Below are 22,068 nucleotides of genomic sequence, written 5' to 3' on the forward strand. Positions count from 1 at the left end.
GTTTCTATTGGGAAAGAGGTAGGGAAGAACAATATGCAGTTGGATGTGTAGCTATAGTAGACAACTTTAGGAAGAGGAAGAGTCACCTTCTCTCTCCTCGTATTTATACTCCCCATTAAATAAGGTGGGGTGTTTAGGGTTGGTTTAGATGTGTTCTTATCCTTGTTTTGGTCTATCCAAAACCGGTTTTACCCTTCCCTCTTGGCTCCTTAAGACAATTCAGAAATTAGCAGCGAAAAATTGCGTCCCTGCAGATTTAGGAAATCGACAACAAAAACTGCGCCGCTATCGATTCAAAAATCAGCAATGATGGTGGAGTCATAAATTCTCTATATATATATTTTGGGTGTTTACATATATAAACTTATGCTCTAACAAAAATAACATATCCCAAAACTCTTTTTTTTTTGGCAAAGAAAAAAGAGAAAAATCCCTCTTTTGATTGTAACTTTTAATCTTTGAATTTGTTCAATTAGATCCTTAATTGAATTCTGATTTCAAGAATTAATTCAATTTTTCCCTTGCAAGATTTTGAAAAGACCCTTCTGATTTTAGCATGTTTTTTGAATTGGTCCTTAGTCTTGAATATTTTCAATTTCATACTCAATTATTCTCTAAACTTCTAATTTCTTTAATTTCACCCTTATTTTGGCTGAATTTGTTCCCCGAACTCACATGCTTTTTGTAAAAAGGTCTTCGGTCTTGAATTTCTTTAATTTAACTTTTAGTTGACCCTCAAACTCTGATTTCTTGTAATTTTAACACTGATTTCATCCATTCGAGTTTGTAAAAATTAAATCTGGTCCTCTAAAATTGTAATCTTCTTAATTAAGTCCAAATTAGGCTTCCAAATTTAATTTCTTTTACCAATTAATTCCTTAATAAAATTAATTTGACCTATTAAAAGTCTAATTAAGTCATTGCATATAATTAATTCTTTTAAATCAGCCTAAATTAATTCTTAAAATTAATTAGATATTTAATTGGGCCTATGATTGAATTAAATTAACCTATTAAAAGTCCAAATAAGTCTTAAGACTTAATTTTTATGCAAATTCAACTTATATTCACTCAAGGTTAACTTTGAATCTGTATTTTTCCTCACATTCATGTCCTTCAAGGGTGTAATTGAGCTTTTAATTTTACACTTAAATTCCTCTTCAGCCTATCTTTTCCAATCAAGTTGTTGCTTTTCTATCTTTTCATTTCTATTTTTTTAAAAGGAAAACAATGATTTTAGAGGAAATGAAAAATTAGGTTATGAAAGTTGCCTCATATTCACAATGCATATGACAAGAAGATTGTAAGAGCTTGAGTTAGTAAGCTTGTAAGGAAAAAAAAAAGACATGGATTTACCAAATCAAGAAGTGGTTAATCCTTTTCAAAATGATGGGCTGTAAGAATGAAAAATCTAATAAAAATATTAGAAACGAGGGGTTAAAAGCCCATTAGAAGAAATATGCTCTATCTAGATGGTGAGGGCTCAATGGCATCTTTAGGAGAAAAGAGATAGGGCTCAAAGGTGTGTTATCTAAAAGGTGATGACTCAAAGGTATACTCATTAAAAAATAGTTCCAAAAACACTATTGAAAAGAGATAGGGCTCAAAGGTGCATTTATAAGAAAACAGTTACAAAAACACTACTTAAAAGAGATAAGGCTTAAATGAGCGCTATCTGGATGGTGAGGGCTCAAAAGCACACCTAGGAGAGAAAAGATAGGGCTTAAAGGCACGCTATCTAAAAGGCGAGGGATTAAAGGTGCATTCAGAAGAAAATAATGCCAAAAGCACTATGTAAAGCATATAGTGCTCAAAGGCACGCTATCAGGATGATGAGAGCTCAAAGGCGTACTAGAGAGAGAAACGATAAGGCTCAAAGGCATGCTATTTAAAAAGTAAGGGATTAAAGGTGCACTCATAAGTAAACAATTCCAAAAGCACTATATAAAAAAGATAGGGATAAAAGGCGTACTATTTGGAACGTGAGGGCTTAAATGCGTATTTAGAAGGAAATAGTGCTAAAGATACCATGTGAAAGAGACATGGCTCAATTACATATTATCTGGAAGGAGAGGGCTCAAAGAAGAAGGCTCTAAGGTACACTTAGAAGGAAATAGTTGCAAAGTGTAACATCTAAGTTAACAAGACAACATAACATACTTAATAATCGACATAAAAAATAGCATGGTATTTTTTTTTTTCTAAATTCATTTTGTGGTTAACGAAATTTCTACCAAAATCTTAATAGAGTTTCCCTTATAGTTAAGCATATCGAGTTATCAACAACTACCTATCTTTCAAGGCTTCTATAACCACATAGGTTATTTATTTCAATTTCTTTACTCAAAAATATTTTCAACATTGCACAGTCCATTCATCTTTCAGTATTTAGGTCACACACATTCTTCGCAGTATAACTTGAAAACATACATTAGATTAAAGGAATAATTATTAAACAATCATATATGATTATCCTAAGGCATACATATATAGGTATATATAATTATAAGTAGAGCAATTTAGTTTTAAAAAGAGAACATGCATAGAAATTGTTTTGAAAGTACTTAGTTATCATCCTATATAAGACATACATCTAAGGACTTCATTACGTGGAGCATTCAAGTGAATAAAATTATTGCAAAAGAGAGTTAATGATTCAAATTACAAGATCTATTACATGCACAACAAAAGATTCTTGAAGTCTTGGAGCCCTTCTGTCTTCTAGTTATTTGGTCTATAGATATGTGAAGGTCATGCAATAAGATTTAATCAAGCAAGATTTTCATATTATAATAATAGTTTTATCTTCTATGGATATCAAAATTAAGAGTACCCATTATCTTATCATATATTATAGAATTTCCTCATGAATAATAGACACATCCTTTTATGACAACTACGTAACATGTCTAAATACACTAAAGCATAATTTTTTAGTCATAAGATACAAATTCATAATTTTAAATCGAAGACAACTCAAAATTCATCATTCTCCAACACTATGAAAACAATACCTACATTCACTTTTACCTATTTTGAAAGCAAATCAAATCCATCATTTTTCCTTGACCTCAGAAACAATTCCAACATTGGCTCTTATCCATAACGAAAGCAATTCAATTTTTAATATTCTCACAATTCTGAAGTTTAATTTTGAAATTGGCTTTCATTTGATGCGAAAGCAAGTTTCAATTCCAATGGTTTTCATATCGTCAGAAACAAATCCAACATTGGCCTTTTCTCATTGCGAAACCAACCCAAATCCAATGGTTTTAGAATTCCTATAACCAAGTCCAACATTAGCTTTCACTCATTGCGAAGTAACCCAAATCTAATGGTTTCCATATTTTTGAAAACAAGTCCAACTTGGCTTTTGCTCATTGTGAAAGTAATCCAAATCAAATGGTTTTCGCATGCCCAGAACTGTTGGTTTTCACTCATTGCGAAAGCAACCCAAATCGAATTCCTCATAAACCCATATTATATTCATATATCATTCATAACCTTTCAAATCTTCAAGAATTCATAGTTTTAAAATTTAATTTAGTTCATTTGAAGCGAGATTTCACTTACTGGCTTCTCCGATCATGTGAGCTCCTCTGATGGAAGACCCTGTGCCCGGCGTTCCTCTTGCACCATATAAATATTTTCCCATTAGCATATGTTTTCACAAGTTTACATACTCATTCTTTATATAAGAATCAACTATATTAATTTCATCTTAAACTCATTATATTCAAACAATACATGGTAAATGCATTAAAATACTACTTAGTGTTTCTCCCCTCATTAGAGTTGTAAAACTCGGTTCTCTTTGGGTTTTTTTTTTTTTTTAGTAAGATAAGACAAGATTACACATTTAGGATGAAGAGGGTTAACCTAGTTCTATAATTTATACACTCAAATTGTCGAAATGCAAATTATATAAGGGTTTGCCCTGTAATGCATAACCTAACATTCGTCTAGAGTTTTATACATATCTAGAGTTCCACAACACCAAATAGTACAAGGCTTATCTCCTATGATAATTAAAAAAATGGTGCACATCATTTATGCAGAAATTTATCTCAATTTCCCCCCAGATATAAGTCCAAAATCTCTATTCAATGTCCAATGTATATGGTGTCCAAAAATTTCTAATTTGACCTATCTTAAGTTTTTTACTAATATCTAGAGTTCTACAACTCCAATTTAAGTGATTCTAGTTCCATTTAAACTTTAACACCTAATTATACAACTTTTATGAAGGATAATATTCCATATTATACCTTTATTAGGTCAGTTTCTAGTCACATACTAGCTAACAACACAACCCAAATTTTTAGTTTGAATGTCCAGCACTTAGACCATCATTTTCATGCATTTCTTTTCTTTCGTTAACCATTAATACCTATAAGATTCATTTCACATCATCAATCACACATGGAAATATAATTTATTCAAAGTTAGGCTTCATGAAAGTATATGTAATAAGGGTTTGTTCATGAGTCTAAATTTTTCAGCACATCATAACTTCTTATAGGATTTTCTAAATTGTTATTTCAATATGCATGCATAACTAGTATTCAAGAATGTATTCCCCTCATCCTATTCATGTTTGTTCGAAGGCTTGTAAGCCTTTTCTTAGTCTCTTATTTCTTTAATTTAGTTAAGGACATCATCAAGCCTTTTTCCATTTCTCTTTCACTTTCCATCCCCACTTTAAACATAGCCAGAAATTCCTCAAGAACTTAATCTAAAGGCTATTATTTTCTACATATAACTTACCCAAAACATTTGAAATTGCTCTAGGAAGGTTGTATATTTGTCCTAGTTATGTCATCTGCTCCTTGAAACCCTTTTCTCCCTTAATGTTTCAACTTCTCTTCCTATTTCCCTCTTATTGTTGCCAGCTCTTCTTTCCCCCGTCCCTCACTTTTTTTAGTCTTTTGGTGTCCAAATCTTCACTCAACCTTATTGTTTTCTCTCATGTGTTTGTTCTTGAGAGAAAGTGTTGAAGAGTGGGGTACTCTTCTTATTCCCCTTTATTTGCCTCCTTCTGTCAGTTCCTTCTCTTCTTTAAAGGCTAACATGTTCTTTCTTCTTCTTCTTCTTCTTCTTCTTCTTCTTCTTCTTCTTCTTCTTCTTCTTCTTTTGTTTTCATCCTTGACTTATTTATGTCTTTTGAATCTAGTCCCCTTCTCTTTGTTTTTTTCATATTAGATCCAAAATATCTCTTTATTCACTTATGTATTTTCACACTTCAAGTTAGTGTTTTCTTCTTCTTCTTCTTTGCAATGATTCTCCTCTAATTACTTAATCTCATGCATTGATGTTTAAAAGGTTTATACAAAGGAACTACATGAAAGAGATAGGGCTAAAAAAACACTTTATATTTGGCAATGTTATTGATGCATTCAAACTACAACTTTACCAAAACATATAATTGCTTCTTTTTTAGGGAAGTCATCACCACTCTAGCCCCATTCCCTAATACATGCACTGCTCCATGAAAATGCATGGTCCATCAGTCATTCAATTCATCGTCATCCTCAATTAATAATACATCCTTATCATGAAGATCAAAATCCAGTAGCACATAATCTTCCACAACATTAAATGCTAAATAGTTAGCAATTGCACTTCTCTTTATGGCCTTTCTTATCACGTAGATGATATAGTATTCCACTAATAACACTTGTCATCTTGCTATCTAGCTTGATAAGTAGGGTTTTTCATATATGTATTTGAGCGAATAAAATTTTGATATCACTAGGTTGTGTAGCACAAAATGTACTACCTAAGCCTTTTTGCACTCCAAACCAAAGCACAACATAGCCTTTTTATGATAGTGTACCAGGATTCACAATCATTAAATTTTTTGCTAAAATAGCTGATGGCTTGTTCTTTCCTTCTCAGTTCATTATACGAGCCTAACACGCATCCCATAAATGTTTCTATCACCATCAAGTATAAAATTAGAAGTCTTCCTAGTATAGAGGGGTTATCAGATGCGGGTTCTGTATATACCTCTTAATTTGGTCAAAAGCTTCTTGGCAATCACTATCCCACACCTCATGATTTTTCTTTCTAAATAATCCAAATATTAGCTCGCAAGTCACTGTAATTCAAACGCCTAAGAAAAATTCTTACTTCTTTCTTTGTTTTAAGCATTGGCATTTCCTAAATTTCTTTTATCTTATCTAGGTCAACTTTTATTCACTGACTACTCACTATGAAGCCCAACAATTTTCTCATTTTTACCCTAAATGAACACTTTGCAGGATTCAACCTTAATTGAAACTTTTGTAACCTCTCAAACAACTTCCTAAATACTTGCACATGATCTTCTTCCTTTTTTAATTTGGCAAGCATGTCATCCACATATATCTCCACTTCTCGATGCATCATATCATGGAACAAAGTGACCATTGCCCTTTGATAAGTGGTCTTAGAATTTTTTTAATCTAAATGGCACTAACTTGTAACAGAAGGTTTGCCAAGGTGTGATAGGTTTTTTTTTCCCTTTTTGTTCAGCCATTCTAATATGATTGTACCTTAAAAACCCATTCATAAATGAGTATGTGTCACTTTTCATAACATTGACAACTAAGGCATTTATATAATCCATACATACCATGGTCTTGCCATATTTCTTGGTAACTATAACTATATTGCCACTTATAAGGATAATTGAGTACGTCTAAGAATCTTGCATCCCACTATTTCTAGATTTTCGTCTTTACTTTGAGTAACATATCCAAGAACATTTATCTTAGCTTTTATTTGTCTGGCTTACTTTCTTCCATTAAGGGTCCAATGCACCACGATGTTAGTATCCAATCCAAACATGTCTACATAATTCCAATCAAAGATGTCCCATATACTCTTGCAATAAGAAGACTAAACCATCCCTTTCCTCAGTCCTAATAAGAGTACCAATCTTTAATTATTTCTTATCTTATCCTATACCTAAATTTATTACTTCTATTTCTTTCTTGGTAGGTTTCCAAGATTTCTTAGATTTTTCAACCAACATGGTAAACTCTTTTAGGTCTTCCTCTTCCTATTTTTCATCACCCATAGTAATTAAGGTTATCAAAGTTTAACAAATTATTTTTAATGTAGTGAGTTTGTAAATTGGTAGAAGATTCACTTTTGAAATTCCTGAAAGTCTAAGGTGCACTTATGTAAGTGTGTATTTGCATGGAAAGATAAAAGAAAACAAGACACATTTTAAACATATGAAATGCATGATTTTATTAAAATAAAAGGCTCATTGACAAAGAGAATCTTATGGCATCATGAGTCAGATTACCAACAAGATTAGAAAAGGTAAAACAAAGTAACAAAGTACATCACAACAAGACAAAACATCTTAGCAAGCATGGTCAAATAAAAACAATTACTTTTTGAACACCACATGAACAAGTTCCATTTTCTAATTTAGGTACACTTCCCTATCAACCAGCTTCTTTATAAAGGCTTTTGAAAGAATTTCATTGATAGTGTGAACATACAAATTAGACAGCATCTCATCCTTTATTTTGACCTTTATCTCTTGAACCTATTCTTTATTCTCGCATTCTAAAGTGTTGATTTAGAGGTCAATTATCTTCAACCCTTTATCATGAGATCTAATCACCTTAGAAGGTCCTGGGAAGGTTGTTCGGAGTGATGGGATTGTTAACTCTTCTTCTTCTAGCTCTCTTCCTTCGATTTTCACCAACATTGCTTCCTTTTTATCTTAGAAATTTGGTTATAGTAATCCTTCTTGGGCTTATATCCAAGCTCAAATCTCTGGTTAGCACAATTTAATTTCATTAAATAAACTCATTTTTTCATTCAAGTGTCAAGATCAAATTGGAAGGGGAATCCCATGTTTTAGAAAGCAATTAATTGTCATTCTTGTTGCTTTTGATTAAGGGTGTTTAAAAAACTGACCAATCGATTAAACCGAAAAAACTGAGCAAAAATTAAACAAAAAAATAAACTGATAGGAAAAACTAAATAAACCGTTTAAAAAATAAAAAAACCACCCGGTTCGGTTCCAGTTTCAAAAAGCTTAAGCTAATTGAACCAGAACAAACCAAACAAATTTAATTGAATCTAAATAACTTTAAAAAAGGTATAAAAAGAAACATCCCTAAAGACCCTAACCCTAAAACATTTTGTCCCTTTTCTCCTTTCCAAGCCCCCCTCCCTTTCCCCTTTTCCATCATCATTGCCAGCGAATAGTTATAAACCAAGAGAATTAACGCATCAATTACAAGAAGCATTTGGTATTTCAGCCATTAGTAGAAATAGTTGATTCAATCACAGAAAATGAGCTATAACTTAGTTCCTCTTTATGGTTAGGCTTGCATACAGTCTTATCATTCTCTCAAGTATTTTTAATGGTGCGTGGAATCTTCCTTGAAGAAGGTTGCACAATAATCACACCGCACCATATTGAATCAATTCTTATTAGAAAGGAACAAAATCCCTAATATGATATTTCAATTGGGGACCTGACCTCCTCACTAAGCTCGAGAGCTCTCTTCTCTTCGGCGTCTTGGGCTTTAAGCTTCTTACATTTCTTAACTTTCTTTTCATGCTTAAGTTTGGCATGTACAATAGATAAGAAGTGCATTTGTAAATCTAAGTATTGCTCTCAATTTTGGTTCATCTCTCAACTTTGGTTCATCCTATCATCTAATGTTAGAGATAATAATCCAAGATCTCAATTTATTTCATTGTCAACTTACAACAACAGTAGCAACAAAAACATGCTTATTTAATTGGTTTACTGTTTTTTTGGTTTTTAATGCTAAAAAAACAACCCGAAACAAACAAAACCAATTTGATTTGAACCAGTTCTCAGTTCGGTCCAGGTTATATTAACAAGGAATATTATTTTCCGGTTAGGTTGAATTTTTGGGTTAAAACTGAACCAAACCAGACCGTGAACAGGGTTACTTATGATATATTTGGCCTTCTCAACACCGTGTTCTCGAGAACCTACTCAACATTCATGATTTCAAAAGCGTGAATATTCCCATCCCTGTAGTCTTCTACCTTGATGAATGGTGTAACCACATTCCTTATCATAGAAACTATTTCTTCAACCTTGACATTTACCGGCATCCCATTCATGATGTATTTCAAGCACTAATATAACAAGGAAGCTACCACTCTAGCCACGTGGATCCAAGGTCTTCACCTAACAATATACTATAGGAATGATGGATGTTCATCACTTGTAGTGTCAATAAGAACACTTATGACTCCATATATAACTTTACTTCTAGGGTCTCAATTATTTTCCTTGGCGAGCTTTCATACGACCTTGCCATCTTGGTACTTGGCTTTATGTGTGATTCATCAATAAACATCTCTCTTACCATGTGTCTTGGTAGCATGTTCAATACCGAACCATTGTTGATCAATACTTTGTCTATCAGGACATCTCTGCATCGTACTATGATGTATAATCGTTTCTTTTACCTAGTACTATCGAGATCCAATTCATCTTTGGTGAAGTACAAATAATTTAAGGCTTAGATTTTGCCTACCAGGTGCTCTATGATTTCTTTGTTAGTATCTTGAGGCATATAAGCTTCATTTAGAACATTTTGTAGAGCTTTCCAATATGGATTAGAGCTCAAAATCAATGATAACAATAATATTATTGCAAAAGCTTTCTTAAACTGCTCAACGACACTAAATTCATTATGTTTCATCAATTCCAGGAACTCGTTGGTCTCTTCCTCAGTGACGGGTTTATTTACTTCTTTTGATGGGTTAACTACCTCTTTCCTCTTATATTTCCTTTGTTTCTTAAGTTCATCTAGGGAAAAGCAACTTTCATTGCATGTCAAGCTTATAGAACTTTTAAAAAGCTGAATTTTCATATGCTTAAACTATATTTGCAAAATCACTATCATTCACGTACTCAAATCCTAATAATTTAACCATGTATGTTTTTTTTTTTCAATGGGTTAAATGCATTATGTTGTTCAATTACTCATTTAAAACCAACTGACTTTTTAACAATCTTAATTAAATGTGTGACTAGAGTATTAAAATCCTTGACAAAATTTCTATAAAAACTAGCCAAACCAAAAAAACTTTTTACCTCGGTGATCCATTTAGGTACAGGCCATTCTTAAATAACATTAACATTTTCCTCATCCATCTTAATTCCTTATGCACTAACAACATAACCAAAAAAACATGATTTTCTCCATGCAAAAAGTACATTTCTTCAAATTAGCATACAATGATTCTTTACGCAACACATCAAGTACGTTATATAAATGTTCAACATGCTTATTTAAACTCTTTTCATATATTAGAATATCATCAAAACACACAACTATTAATTTTCCTATAAATGCATACAATACATAATTCATCAATCTCGTAAAAGTATCAGGTGCATTAGTAAGTCCAAAATATATAACTAACCATTCATATAAACCATACTTAGCTCTATATACAGTTTTCCATTCATCATCTTCTTTCATCCTAATTTCATGATATCCACTTTTCAAATTAATTTTAAAAAATATATAAGATCCAAATAATTAATCTAACATATAATCAAGCTTAGTGATATGATGTCTATTCTTTATTGTCATATTTTGATAGCATGATAATCAACATACATCGTTAAAGTTCCATCATTTTTAGGTACTAGTAATACTGGAATAGAACATTAACTTATGCTCTCTCGTATGTACTCCTTTAACATCAACTCCTCTACATGCCTTTGAAGTTCTTTTGTGTCCTCGGGATTACTTTGATAGGCTAGTCTATTAGGAACTACAACTTCGAGTACAAAATCAACTTGATGTTTGATTTCTCTTATCGATGACAAACCACTAGAAATATCTTCGGAAACACATTATCAAATTCCTACAGTAAAGAAATAGCCACACTAGGAATACAAGGATCAAGTTCATTAGTGTTTAAATAAATGTCTTTATATACAAGTACAATTACTCGTTTGCTAGAATAAAAAATATTTTTAACCTCACCCTCTCTTGCATAAAGATTTGGTTGTTTCTTTAATTTTTCCATACTATCTTCTTTCTCACCCTTACTTTCGTTTCTCCTCTTATTTTACCTTCACTCTCAATCAAATTCATATTTGTTTCATTAATGGCCAAATCTGATTGTCTTCTCTCACCATGTTCTGCACTTGCATTTTTTTCCCCTCGACTTCACTTTCCTTTTTTAATTTCATTTGATATTCATAAACTTGTTTGGATGATAATGGTACAAGTGTGATATTTTTACCATATTTTACAATAGAATACCAATTCCTAAAATCATCATGAATTACTTTCCTATTGAATTGTCATAGACGACCTAATAACAACTTGCATGCATAAGAACCACATCACACAACATTTCAATAGAATACCTTTAAATAAAAAACAATACCAAGACTTGCTTTCTAACCTTAACATCATTATATTCATTCAATCATTATAATCTATAAGGTTTATAATGTTTAACAATGTTTATACTCAATTTTCTAACAAGGGTAGTACCAGAAATTTTATCATAATTGCCATCATCAATGATCATACTACATACCTTGTTATGAATCATATATGGAAGATGTTTGTCATTTGTTGCTTCACATCATCTTTCTTAATCTAAACATTATGTGTATGGGTAATATCCAAATATTCACCCTCAACCGAGTACTCTACATCCCCATCACTATATACGTAAATGGTGGCATCTCATCCTCTTCAAATCTATCACTTTCATATTCAATATCACAATGGTCTTTCAAAATTATAACCTTTTTATTAGGATATTGTGAAACAATGTCTCCGATCTCGAAGCACCTGAAATACTTAATATCATGGTTACAAGGAGGTTGGGTATCAAATTTACCTTAAGATTCTATAGGGACCTCTTTCTTAGCTTTAAATGGTTCATCCGTCGCTCCAATAAAGGTTTGGTTTAAGTAGCCTCCTCTCTCCATAAACTCAACCTTCATAATGATGAAGATATCAAATTAAATACTTATCGTGTACTACCTTTCCTCTTAAGTTGGCTCTCCATCTTCATAGTTATATGTATCATGTCCTCTAACTTCATGTAATGTTGAAACTCTATATCTTGGTTCAGCCAATTAAAAATCCTTGCCATAGTTGCCTCTCTATACTCCACTATATTATACCAAATTTTCCATCTTCTTGTGGTAATCCTCCACACTTTTAGACCCTTGATTCAAGCTCTGTAATTTTTGAAACAACTCCTTATAATAGTGATTAAGAACAAATCTCAATATGATTATGGCCTTCATTTTCTCCTAAATGTAATTAGGTCTTTCTCGATTCCTCCTCTTATTTAAAACAAGTTGATCCCACCATATTATAACATAATATGTAAATTCAAGACAATGAATTTCACTACCAGAAAATTAGCGAAAACCAACGGAATTTTTTCGTTGGCAATTTTTACCAATGAAAATAATTTTGTCGGTATATATCAACAAACCATTTTTGTTGGCAATACAGTCGGTATAAACCGACGAACGTATTATCGACATAATATGTCCGTCGGTTTATACCGACCGTATTGCCGATGAATTATATAGATTTTTTAAAAGTTGCAACGGTGTGATGACGTGGATTTTTTCAAATGATTTTATTGATAAAATGACTGAGGGATTCAAACTGGGATATCCATATAGTGACATGCCATATTTACTGGCAGACTTATTGATAGGTATACCGATGAAACGTTTTCGTCGGTGATTTCATTGGTAAAAGCCAATAAATACCCACTATGCTGACTCTCTCTTCCGCTATTTCTCCTTCTTCTTCCCCATCCTAACTCTCCCCTCCCAAACTACAGCCAACTACCCATCCCAATTGTCCCCCTCTTCTTAACACAAGCACTCAAGTTATACTTTTATACGTGGTCATAACATCCGTTCTCCGAGCAATTTATTGTGGATTTTATCATTTTTTGTAAGTAAATCTATCCTTTTTAGTTTTAACATTTAAATGTCAATTTTGTTATTTTTTATTGCTTTTTTAGTATATGTATTTTGTTAACGTATGTACTTGTTTGATTGTTATTTGTCAAAGAAACTTGTGGTATGAATGTATAATTTTGCAGTTGTTATAGTTTGTTTTAGATTTTATCAAATTGTATTTGTTTTTAAATTGTTGAAACTTTGTTTGAATTACACTGAATTAGATATGTTGTGATGAAATAAATAATAGCTTGTTTAACGGGTCCGTTTTAATTTTTATCAATTCTATTACGAAGTTGTGATTTCTGTTAATTTATATATGTATGAATTTGTATGGACGTTGATAATTGATAATGAATATTTAAAATAAGTGTTTTTTTAGTTTTTTGGATAATGTCGGGGCAAACCAATATTTTTGCAAAGTTATTTACGTAACATAGTTAATTAATACATGTTGTCGTCATAATTTTATAGAGGTTCAATAGAAGTCATTGATGTATCGAGACTCACCCCAAGGATTGTAGAGGATGGATTATTGTAATGGGGTTCAGGGTTTTATTAATTTTGCAACATCTATTTCGGGGAATTTTACTGATGGCGGTATTAGGTGTCCATCCAGGAAGTGTAAAAATAAAAAGTTTATGCTTCAAGATGTTATAACGATGCATCTTTTAACCAAAGGGTTTATGGAGGATTACTTGTGCTGGTATGCACACGGAGAACTATTTGTTCCTAATGAGAGCATGGTAGAAAGGGTGGTTGGGTCAACTTCTAGAGCTAGCAACGTGCATGAAGTTATAAATGACAACAGTAATCCTTACATGAATATGGTTATGGATGCAATGAGAATGAATGAAGGTAATGTCGATGAATGTCCAATCTTAGAAGAAGAACCTAATACAGATGTAACAAGTTTTTTTATATGTTAAAAGATTTTGATGAACCATTATGGGATGGCTGCACAAACCACAGTAAATTATCGGTCGTAGCATAAATGTTCACCATCAAGTCAGATCACAAGTTGAGTGAGGCCAATTATGACAAGATTATCGAATGGGCGAGAAGCATTTTACTTGAAAGGAACAGGCTGAAAGAGAACTTCTATGTTGCAAAGTCCATGATGAAACCCCTTAGTTTAAGATACCAGAAAATTAACATGTGCCTTAAATTCTGCATGTTATACTGCCTTGAAAATGCTAAGCTGACCGAGTGCATGACGTGTGGGCATTCCCATTACAAACCTAGAACTGGCAGGGGAAAGACTTTTGTGGCATATAAAAAACTTAGATACTTCTCAATCACACATAGACTGTAGAGGTTATTCATGCCACCAAGGACTGCTAAGCACATGACATGGCACCAATCACATCATGTGGTTGATGGAGTGATGATGCATCCTTTTGACGAAAAATCATGGAAACACTTTAACAATGTGCATCCTTAGTTTTCAGCTGAATCAAGAAATGTGTGTCTTAGGTTGTGTACAGATGGATTTAACCAATTCAGGTCATTTGCTGCTTTTTATTCTTGTTGGCCGGTCATATTGATGATTTATAACTTGCCACCGGGGATGTGTATGAGGCTGAAGTTCATGTTTTTATCTATGGCCATACCAAGTCCGAGCAGTCTGGGGAAAAATATAGATGTTTTTCTTCAACTATTGATTGATGAGTTGACGCAGTTGTGGTCCTCTGGAGCTTTGACTTATGATATCTTAAGGAAACAAAATTTTATTATAAAAGTGGCTTTGATGTGGACAATCAATGATTTCCCAGTTTATGAAATGGTTTCTGGTTGGAGCACGCATGGAAAACTAGCATGTTCACACTGTATGGAAAACAACAAGGCATTCACGCTAACAAATAGGGGTAAAGCTTCTTATTTTGACTGTTACCATCGTTTCTTGCCACCGAATCACAGGTATAGAAACAATAAAAAGGATTTCTTTGTTGGCAGAGTTGAAAAGGATGTTGCACCCCTGCGTTTTTCTGGTGAGGAATTGCATAATGTTGTATCAGAGTACGTTGACATTGTGTTTGGTCTTCAATCAGGTAAGCAGAAGTTTCCTGATTTTGGTTTGACCTATAATTGGGTAAAATGAAGTATCTTTTGAGAGCTTCTTTATTGGAAGACCAATATTCTCCACTATAACCTTGAAAAAAACATGTTTGAGAACATTTTCAACACCATCATGGATGTGAAGGGAAAGACAAAGGACAACATCAAGGCTAGATTGGATTTAGCGTTATTTTGTAACTGTAAAAATATAGAGTTGGTTTGTGATGGGTCATGGGTCACAAAACCAAGCTTCGTGCTAGAGAAAAAGACATAACTACTAGTCTACAAATGACTTAAGAGTTTGTGTTTTCCTGATGGACATGCCTCGAACATATCAAGGCTCGTTAATAAGGAGGAATGCAAATTTTATGGAATGAATAGTCATGACTACCATGTGTTTATGCAAACACTCATCCCATTAGCTTTTCGTGATTTGTTACCAAAGGGGATATGGGATGCACTCACAAAGACCAGTCATTTCTTCAGAAATATATGCTCTAGCAAATTAAATGTTGATCACATTGAAAGGCTCGAAATGAATATCGTTGAGACAATATGCAAACTTGAGATGATATTCCCTCCATCATTTTTTGACTCAGTGGAGCATCTACACGTACATTTTTTTGAGGTAAAAGTTGGAGGACGGGTCCAATATAGATGGATGTATCCATTTGAGAGGTTAAATATTACAGTTGCAATGTAATTCATAATTAAACATTTTTGATTTTTTGTTTAATTCTATATATACAGGTACTTGTTCAATCATAAAAAAAAAAAAGGGATAAGAACAAGGTGCAAGTTGAGGTGTCAATATGTGAGGCCTATATTGTTAAGAAGATCTCAATATTTATCTCATACTATTTTGAACCTCATTTGAGAACGAGGATCAATCGTGTTCCACGACATGATGATGGTGGTGAAGTGCCTTCAAGTGGGAACTTGTCAATATTCTCTAATCCTGGATGACCCACACCTAAAAATGCCGTAAGGGGAAGATATTTGTTTGAAATAGAGTTTAGACAAGCATACAATTATGTCTTATTTAACTCTGATAAGCTGAGACCTTTTATTAATTAAGTAGATGTTTTACTTAAACTTTGTCAAGAGTGTACTATTTATATATCGTGATATCATAAACTCTTGTAGGCAACATCGATAATATTTACTGTCCAATAACTCACAGCTAACTGAATCCCAAGTCTTTCAATTACAAGATGAACAATTTGTCACATAGTTTAGAACATATGTAAGTCATATCACAAACTCATTATCTCTTGCAAGGTAATTAACTATACGTCAATATCATAAAATATATGTTTATTGATTATTGTTGTATTTGATATATAAGGTTTATCAAATGGGAGGTAGTGTTGTTATTTCATTGTCTTTACTAAGCTTGAGCCTTGAAAGAAAAGTCAAGTGCTATAACGGGTATTTTGTCAATGGATATGTCTTTCATACTGAAAAATACGAGCATGGAAGAAAGACATACAACAATGGTGTTTTTATTAAGGGATTGACTTCTAGTGAGTTTGAAGTTGACTACTATGGTAGATTAGAAGAGGTCATCGAACTGCAAAATCATAGTGAGCAGAATAGAGTGCTTTTATTCAAATGTTATTGGTATGACACAATTGACAAAGGAATTATAGTAAATCGTTACTATGGTCTCGTTGAAATCAACTCAAAAGCTAGACTCCACAATGTAAACGATGTCTTTGTTTTTGCAAAGCAATACCAACAAGTTTATTACATATACACCATTTCCTTTAGAAAGGACCGATCAAGAGTTGATTGGCTATCCATTTTAAAAACCAAACCCAAGGGTCGTGTCGAGGTTGTTCAGGATGAGAATAAAGACACAAGTGTGATGGATGAAGTTTTTAAAGCTAGTGAGTTGGTTGAACCATATCGAGTTGCTCATTCGATTGACTTAGAAGAAAATTCAAATTTTCATGTTTTCGATGATAGTCTTGTTGATGTTAATGTAGACAAAAATTCTGACTAAATATGCTCTAAAGCCTTTTTTATATAATGTAATATTATGGATGATATTTTGGAACCTGAAATATTTATTTTATAATTGTTTGCTCTTGTTATTGTGTTGTGCATGTTGTAAGTTTTCAATTTAAGTGTTTGTGCAGGAGGATACACAAACAATACAAACAAAACATGCAAAATCTTAGCACAAACATCGATGGATTGTCTCCCATCAGTATTTTACCAAGAGTTGCAAAAAAAATTATAGCATTTTGCCACAATCACCGATGGCTATACCAATGGCATGTCCAGTCGGTATTTTACCAAGAGTTGCAAAAGAATTATAGTCCCTGCCATAATCACCAACGTATTTACCAACAAAATCACCATCGGATGGTGCACATTCCAATGCGTGCAACTATCAAACTGCCTGGTCAGTCGGCACAGTTACCGTCGGAATCATTGACGGACACGGCAAATCCAATGCGTTCGTGCTCTGACACCTTTTTATTGACGGATATGTCGACAGACTTTAAAAACTATGGAGGGATTTTCAAAATTTTAGTGCCAAATTTAAAAAAATACTGATGGAATTTAATACCACCGCCCAAAAAAATATTATTATATGTTCCATCGATAAAACTGCACTATAAAACCGATCGCCCCTTCGCGGTTCATTTTTTCTCGGCTCCTCTCATTCATCTTCTCATCTCCTCCTGCAAATCCTTTGCGTTTCTCATTGTATTTTTATTGTTTTGATTGTAGTTTTCAATATATTAAAACGTATGATTCTCCTTTCTTTTATCTTTGTATTTTTTTACTTTTTTATTTTAATTATGATTATTTTTGTGGTGTTCTTTGTTTTGTGCATTGTCTGTAGATAAAATCTTGAAATGAACACAATATTAAGGTAAACATTTTTCATTCCTAAAGTCTTTAGTTTTTTTCTTTTTAGTTGTTCAATTTATTTTATTGTTTGTATTTCCATAATAATTGAAAATTTTGTTAAATTTAATTGTTATTGTCGAATTTATTGTTAATTGAAATATATAATTAAATTGAATTAGTTAATTTATATTAATTTTATTATATTATTGCTTGTTATGTTTTTTATTATTTCAATTAATTTTAATTGTTATTTATGAATTTGTATAGATATTAGTTGAAAATATATAGATGTTGAATTTCTATAGATATTAGGTTGTATAGAGTAGATTTTGCAATATTTGTGTAATTATTCGTATAAATTTATGTAGATATGTAGAATGAAAATTGGCTTGTGGATATTATCAATATTTGTAGGTATGAAATATGTGGGTTGTCCCTAATATAGGGGAGGTACTAGTGAATTGTTTTTAAATAATTGAATTTAATTACTTAATTATTCATATAAATTTGTGAAGATGTGTAGAATGAAAATTTAATTATTTTATTGTTTGTATTGTAATAATTATTTGAGAATTTAGTCTCTTTTAATTTTTATTAATGAATTTTCCATGGAAATGGTAATTGGAAATGAAGAATTAAATTTCATTATTTTATCTCAATTTTATTATATTATTGATTGTTATGTTTCTTTATTATTTCAATTAATTTTAATTGTCATTTATGCATTTCTATAGATGTTAATTGAAAATATATAGATGTAATTTCTATAGATGTTAGGTTGTATATAAGATTTTTCAATGGAGTCAATTTGTTTGTGGTTATTGTAAAGATTTGTAGGTTTGAAAACTGTGGGTAGTCTTCAGTGTTGGGGAGGTGCTACCAAAATTTTTTAAAATAATCGACGTTAATTATATAATTATTCGTATAAATTTGTGTAGATGCATAAAATGAAATCAATAGGACGTCGTTAGCAAACGGTTGCAGCTAGTTATTCTAGCAGCAAGGATGACTTATCCTTATGTGTTGATCACGAAGAGGCACCTACGCCAACTTATTATGCTACCTCTTCTAGTGCGATTTCACAGCACAGGGACAATGTGCCTTTACAGCAGTGTCAATTCACTCGCAAGTACCAGGCACAATGAAAGGATGACCTTTCAATGTCAGTTTGTTTAGGTTTTAGTTTGTTTTTTTTTTTTTTACTTATAACATAATTTATGAACAACTAATGAATATTTTATTAATTTTATTTAATTTCATGTTTACATACATTGAGGCTGCCCAAACAATAACATTGACGTTTAAATCATAGATAGAGATTCCATTATTTCAATAGAGTCAGGTTTTCAGACATCCTAAGTGGAGACCTTAATATCGATGCATGGTTTCGATGATTTTAGGTAGGTGTTAACTTCTAATTTTCAGCTTATTTTTAATAAATTATTTTTATAATTTTATATCTTGTACTATTTTTATTTTAAATGAATTATTTATACACAGCACAAATTTGAGTGGGATAGTGCGAACAACAATGTTGTGAGGAGGGTATGAGAGAATCGCGCTCCAACTAGGTAACAACGAAAATAATATAATTTTTTGTTTTATAATTTTATGTTCTAAATTCTAATTTGTTACTATAGAAGTAGGTTGCGTGATTTTTGGTATGACACAAAAAAAAAAAAGCAAAAAGATATACGAGAGATAACGGTCTAGAAGGCTGGAATGAGATGGTGGTTTGGCGAGATTCAAACCACCATTCATCTCGGGGGATATATGGACTCTCACAGTCTGGTGCCGACAACCAGAACCGGCAAATTCATGGTTTGGTGACCACACACGCTAGCGGCTCTGTCCCGTTCAGTGCACACGCGAAGCGGATGATAAGATTAATTTAAATTAAATATATCGTTAATTAATTTATTGTTACTTAAAAATATATTTAACTTGCAACTTTTTTTCTCCTTACAGGCTACGTCTCTTGGATGTGCGCCGAGCCTAATGCAAGTATTTGTAGAGACACACGTGTGGGGTCAAGACCGTCAAAAGGGAGTGCAACACTTCATGGACAACCGTGCTCAACACTTTGTGGCATGTGCGTTCAATCATTTTATTTCGTAAGTTATTATTTTCTTGAATTGAATATGATGATTTAAAAAAAATAAAATAAAGAGACCTATAATAGCTGGTTTAGGGAGAGATATGGGACGATCCTTCGACCCATCCGGATTTGTGGATGGAGGTAGGATCCTCTAGTGGACCTAATAAAAATCGGGTCTATGGGATCTCCAACACTATGTTTGAAAACTTGTGGGCGGCCGGTAGTGTCTCAACCGTTAGGAGCTCTCCACCAGTATCGAGCACCCAGTCTGAGGAGTTCATAGCCTTGAAACAACAATATGAACGACTCTCGACGGATTATGATCAGCTCTGTCAAATGGTCATGGACATTAGATCAATAATGGGTAATGATATATGTGCAGCCATTTTATGACCGTACAGTCCCAAGAACAACCAACCTCCTCCTTCTCCTCCTCTAGCTCCATCGTTAATCTAGTTTAATTTAATTTTTGAAACACATTAAATTTGTAATGAATATTTGGATGGATATTATTTAATATTATTTTTATATTTTTAATGTTTAATACAATTTTATTTGGTTAATTAGTTTTTTTTACTATTAATAAATAATTAAAATATATATTTTTAAATAAATACCAACGGCCTTTACAAACAAAAACTGAGCCGTCGATATTTTACTGAAAGTTGCAAAACAATTACCACCCATGCCACAATCACCAACGAATATATTATGTCGGTGTTTACCGTTGATATTACCAATGAAATATATCCGTCAATATTGTACAAAGAGTTCTGAAATATTTATCATTCATGCCATAATCACCGATGGCTAGTCCGTTGGTGATTTACCGTTGAAAATACTGACGAATCACGTCCGTTGGTAAAGTTCTGAAATATTTTTTTGGCTCGCTTCCCCTATCTATAAGAGGGTCAGTGTTTGGTTTTTTTATTTCCAACAGAATCAGCGACGGACAGTGGAATTACCGACGATCAATATTTCGACAGAAGTATTTCGTCAATAAAATTTTTACTGACAATTTGTGTGTCTTACATTGACGGAATGAATCCGTCGGTAAAACTGTTTTATGGTGTAGTGTTTTACCTTTTTATCTTTCGAGTAGTTATGGCAATTAAAAATCCATTCAACCTTCTTTTACCACTCTACATATGCTTTGAGGTCGATTTTACCTTGGAATGCTGGAATTTCATCTTGATATTTTCCAAATCCCCATCCAATCCATTATGATACCCAAAGTCTCAAAAACCACCTTTATGGATGAATTGGCCTTCATGTCATAATCCGTCAATCCTTGGTTTCTAGGCTACCAAAACCTATCTCAATAACCCATGGATAAATTATCATAGTCCTCATCTACATCCTCATTAATAATCTCGTAAAAAATGGCATTAACATGCCTTTTGGGCCTTCTATAATTGGAGCTAGACCCATCTTGAAAACTCGCATTCACAATCTCTTTCCTTTCCATTTGGTCTCTCACCTTACCAAATATCAAATTCATCCACTCTAATTATTGTTCTAGTGCTTGAAACCTAAAAGCTTGATTGCCCCTCTTCCTTGGTGATGATGTATCACTTTTGATGAACATTGTTTGAATTTAAAAAATATATTAATAACAAGAAAAATATATCCTCACACCACTCATGTTTAACATAAATATATTTTTTCACTCTAATATGCTCACCTTTGCCTTTTCCATTCATCCTCACTTTTTTGGCTCTTTAAGAAATAAATTAAACAAAATCAAATAGAACAACTTAGTAGCGATATACAAAATTAATATATTGACTTAAGAGTAAAAATATGAAAACAAGCAAATACAAAACCATGATTATAAAATCGCAAGTAGAAAACAATTTCGTGCGAAATATGGACGATATGAATTGAAACATATATGAATTCAAAGAAACAAAGTTATTGGGACCCAATATTCTAATTTTAAGTTTATTATATTGATTGATCCAAAATTAATAGTAGCAAATAAAGAACAAACATGTTGATGCAACTTGACCTGTTATGCAATTTACACAATGATTAGTAGTCAATCATGATGGATAGTGGGACCATCATATGGAAA

The 22,068-nt window shown here is 32.5% G+C and overlaps 1 pseudogene; it reads left to right on the forward strand.

Moving 5' to 3' along the window:
* The first annotated feature begins 13,629 nt into the window (after positions 1 to 13,629).
* Positions 13,630 to 20,384, forward strand: LOC140955418 (uncharacterized; annotated as a pseudogene).
* Positions 20,385 to 22,068: the final 1,684 nt, after the last annotated feature.

Source organism: Populus alba, chromosome 3 (assembly GCF_005239225.2).
Source record: "Populus alba chromosome 3, ASM523922v2, whole genome shotgun sequence".
Classification (NCBI taxonomy): Eukaryota; Viridiplantae; Streptophyta; class Magnoliopsida; order Malpighiales; family Salicaceae; genus Populus; species Populus alba.